General features: G+C 35.8%; 1 protein-coding gene across 1 annotated transcript in view; it reads right to left on the minus strand.

The window, feature by feature from the left end:
* The window catches only part of LOC119598174, a 16,601-nt gene that overhangs the window by 10,997 nt on the left and 604 nt on the right, over window positions 1–5,000 (minus strand). The gene's annotated exons all lie outside the window — the stretch shown is intronic.

Genomic DNA, 5,000 nt, shown 5'->3' on the forward strand with positions numbered 1-5,000 from the left:
AAGAAGCAAAGGTTGAAATAAAGCAAGTGTCATTCATTACAGCTTAGTTAGAGAATTGCATGAGACTTTGCACAATTTTTCATTGACAAAATTTTTGAATCCTGTTAAATATTTGTTTTGAGAAATCACCAATAAGTTGTACTTCCCTCAAAGTTAGATAAGAGCTTCCAAGAAATTTTCCTTGTGTTGCTCTGGCCCTTATCATAACAAGGATTATCACTACAGTGGGTAACTCTAGAAGGACAAGATTAAATAGAAACACTTAAAAATATACAGATATCCATCTTTTTGTCTTTGTTTACTTTAGATTCCCCTCAACATATTTCATGGTTTGGTGATAATAGCAACTAAGGAATACATATGCGGCATAAAGGTATAACGACATAATCCCATGTTTGCATAGATGCTCAAAACTCCTAGACTATATTTCTTTCATAACAAATATGTTAAATTACCCTAACTGTAATATCCTGTAAAATGTGAGGTCACAATCACCAACCTGATTTCCCTCTTCATGGCACATCCTCACCCATACAAATACAAAGGTTGATAGAGGATATTGCTGTATTTGAAAGATCAATATAAATCTTTATAGTTTTAATTTTGCAAAGCCCTTTTTTCAAGCTGTATTTGACCAGCCTTGATTATATCTTCATTAGAAATACTTAAAACTGATCAGCTACATCTCTTGAGCCGTGAAGATATTCATTCTCATTCTTACCTTTTTCTTACAATCTTACAACGGCATCAATAGATGGGTATCATTAGACATTCATTTAAACGGCAGCTGTTTTGGAACAAAATTTCTCCTAAAACGAAAGGTTGATAATAATAATGTTTGGGAGGGGTCTAACTGGAACTCAATATCCCAAAAGTTCCTTTTTCTGACAAACAACTAATTCAAATCCAATTGATAAGAAAAAAAAAATCTGCAAAATTGTTTTCAAATAACAGGCCATTTTTTCTCTATTTTCAAACATTTCTCATACAGCTAATTTTCATGGAATAAGCATGATATTGTAGGAACTACTATCATGCCCTCTCTATTAATTAGTTCTTTCCTCCAAGCTTCACCTGCAAGAGCAACTCGCAGATTCTCAAAATGAAGCTCTATGGCTATTTCTTTTTTCTAGGTAAATACAAGTGGTGAGGTAAAGCATGCCTTAATAGTCTCAACTGAAAAAATATGTAAGTGGATATGATTACCAGGGGTATGATTGTTAGACTGGGGGAGCATGGAGTTTACTAATGAGAAGTATACAATTTCAGTTAACTCTCCACCCCCCACAAGGGTTTCACAAGATAAAGGGTTAATAAGGATAGAAAATCATAATCCTATGTAGATGATAGAAAACTCTAGCTAGTACAGATGATACATTGCATTTTCTTAATATTCTTAATATTTTAGCCCACACTCCTGTTGTGAGAATAGCAAATATAATTGATGAAATTTATAATTTTCCCTTTGGGTTTATGTCCCTCCTACCTATAAATTTTGATGTCCTCTAGGAGCATACCCCAGGTTAAGAATCACTGTTCTACATGATAGTTTCAAATCAATTAAATAAAAGTTAATTTTATGTCTTATTCCTTTATTTTGATGCAGGACAGGGTAAAAGTTGAAAATTTCATCATCATATATAAAGGTATCCTTCCCAAACTTTTAAAATCTTGCCAAAAATGTTTTCTGTCCTGATCATTAGCAGAAAGTTTGTTGAAAGTTTAAATATTAAAAAAATTAATAAATAAACAATGAACAAAATATTTCCTGATATGAACCAAAAAATAACCCCAAAAATAGATAAGTGTCATTCATCAAACAAAGGAATAAAAGAACAATATATTAACAAATCTTAAAACTATTACCGATATGACTAATAACAATGTCAATCCTTAAAAAACAAAATTCCTTCCTTGCCCCAATTACAAATAACACTGACATTTCAATTTTAACACCGAACAAAAATAGCCTTGGAAATGGCTCAGCCACACCAGGAAGTAACTGTATGAAAGGCAAGAAGGTCCTTAAGGGTATGAAGGCAGGAGATGGTATAGAGGGCGTTGAGGCTTCTGGTGGCCTGGCGGGGACATAGGGGAGGAGCACAGAAGTAGCAAGAGGAGGTATAGGGGTAGAGAGGATAGCTCTCTGTTGCTTAGATGCTGAACAAAAGATGTCAAAAAGTACATATATAATAGTTTTCCCTAACTATGTCCCATTTGCATACTGCATACTGCAATATAGCCTGCCAGTTTTAAAAGCTAATGCTCTATCAGGCCCACTTGTTTGATGGTCAAATTTACCCATATGAAGTGACTCAAACTTTTGGGTTAATAATAATTTAAAGAACAGAAATTATAACTACTAAGGAGAACACTCAAATACTATCTGCAGTGCCTCTAGTGATACTTACTGAAGAAAAGTACCACTAGTTAGTATCACTGACACTTTTTTAAAATATTACAGATAATTCTGATAGTTGTGGTAATCTGTGTTATTCTGTATTTCAGCTTATAAGCAGGGTAATTTTAATCTCTAAGTAATAACAGTACTTCCAAACTTTAGCAATAGCCTATAGCAATAGCCTATATACCCATTACTAACTTTCAGCTCTATAACTTTATCTTTAACAGTTTTACCCCTAAACAATCCTTAACATCAAGAGGTAACTACACACTCATTTGGATGAAATGCAAAGCCATATCATAGTTCAATGCTACTCGAAGTGGCATTGATGGCTCCACAAGCACTCGGCCATCAATGGGTCAATAAATAGACCCTAGTGACCACAGCTTATTTTCCCATTCCTTGACTCAGAGGCTTTGTTTTTTTCCTAATATTATTAACACTGATAATGTTATCATTATTACTGGCATTATGATTAGTACACTGTTCTTCAAATATCAATAGCTAACAATTAAAGTAACAATTTTCTTTTATTTCTTATCTTCATGAAAATCATTTGATCAATCTTTACAATGTCTGTGCACTAAGCTAGGGCAAATTGAATGTTTAATCCTCTTGAAGAGGACTAAAAGTTGCATTAACCCTTTGCCAACAGGTGGCATGTACGTACATGCCATGGCATGGCTGGATATCTGCTGGGGGCATGTACGTACATGCCCCCGGCATGGTGTATGTATGGACATGCCATGATTTTTTTTTTTTTGTTACAATCACGGCAAAATATTATTTTTCTGCCACTGAAAATATGATTAAATAGTTTTTAAGACTTTCTAATTTTTACTAAAAAAAAAAAAAAAAAAAAAAAAAAAATATATATATATATATATAATATATATATAATATATATATATAAAAATAAATATATATATATATACAACAAACCTATAATTTCAACTCCATGATGCCAAACACTGCTATTTTATTCAGACTATAGAGTGAATAATTATCAACTATGGAGTCTATATAACAACAAAAATATACTTCAGTCTTGATTTATCAGGAAATATGGCAAATAGAGACTTTAGAAAATAATTATAACTGAAAATAAAACATATGCTCGTAGTATTACGAAGAAACGGCAAGGGATGCTGGTATTTGGCATGAGTGGTCGCGCATGCTAGGGTGACGATATAAGCCACCGGCAGCGGACCCCGGGCCACTATGAATACTACCCGTCGGGAAAGGGTTAATTGGAGCAAGAAATAATCTGTAGACAGGAATATAGGAAAAGGATTAATGAAATCACCACTCACAATCTGCAGACAGGAATATAGGAAAAAGATTAAGGAAATCACCACTCACAGTCTAAGTATACTTGGTGCTCTCAATTTTTTGCTCTATTTTCCCATGCATACCAAGGTGAAGACTATGTTTCCTGGGGAGTATTGCGGGGCAGAACCCCCTGTCAATTCTACCCTCTCCCCTTGAGCGGTCACCCTGCCAGACTACACCTCTTGCAACCCCACAACCCCTGCTCTGGAGGACAACAAATCCTTCACATATTTATAGCAGGAAAGAGCATAATATAGACATCCCAGGTGGTCAAGGCATGATAAAGCTAAGAAATGATAGTTCCTTTTTCCCATAATTTCTGGATAGCGATTATCTGGGTACATTTCTGTACCCATGTCATTTGCCACTGATCAGTCTTGCCATACATTTGTGGGTAATTCTTTACAGTATAGATGCACTCACCATAGACTAAGTCAAAAACTCCAGATTACAAAATTTATTCAAGAACCTAAGTTGCCATGACTGGACATGCTCTTCAGGCACTACCCCCAAAGGGAGGGCTGATGGGGGCTCTGTCCGCCAACACCCACTGAGGAAATTATTCTTTATCTATGTATGCACAGCAGGAAAGAGCTGAATCTCAGGAGTATCGACTGGACATAGGCTGTGAGCAGCGTTCATAAAGATTAAAGCCATGTAGTCTAGCGGGAGTTTGGGTGGTCAACTCCCTCAAGGGGTCACAGGGGGTGCAGCCACATGCATTAGATTTATCAATATATGACATGCTCATAGTACAATCACAGTGCCTAGGATCACCCATTAAGAAGGCTACAGGGGCATAGCCCCCTGCAGTTGACTATAAATTGTCTATTCTGTACATTCTTCATATTTAAACTTGCATTTTCCCAAATATTTTCCCCTGCTACTGGGGCCAAATTTGTGAGTAGGCAGGTTTCTGTAGCATCATTCCTAAATATATAAGTAGTAGAGTGAGGGGACACCACTGATATCACTGCTGTCATGATCAACCTTGATAGGGTATTCTAAATAATGCTGTGTTTGTAACTATCCATTTCGCCTTCCCTTGCAGCCAGGCTAGCAGGACGAGGTGACATCATAATAGCATTTGCATGTAACGAATGACAGTTGCAGGCAATCAGAAGATATTGGTAGGTAATTTTACAGGACTTTATTCTTGTTATCAGAGGGTATTTTTGTGTTTGCCAGTTGCAGGTACGTTACCTATGCATCAGAGGAGTTACAAACCTACGCAGCATGAAAAATAAAGACACCGGTATGATAA

Source organism: Penaeus monodon, chromosome 40 (assembly GCF_015228065.2).
Source record: "Penaeus monodon isolate SGIC_2016 chromosome 40, NSTDA_Pmon_1, whole genome shotgun sequence".
In the NCBI taxonomy this organism is placed as follows: Eukaryota; Metazoa; Arthropoda; class Malacostraca; order Decapoda; family Penaeidae; genus Penaeus; species Penaeus monodon.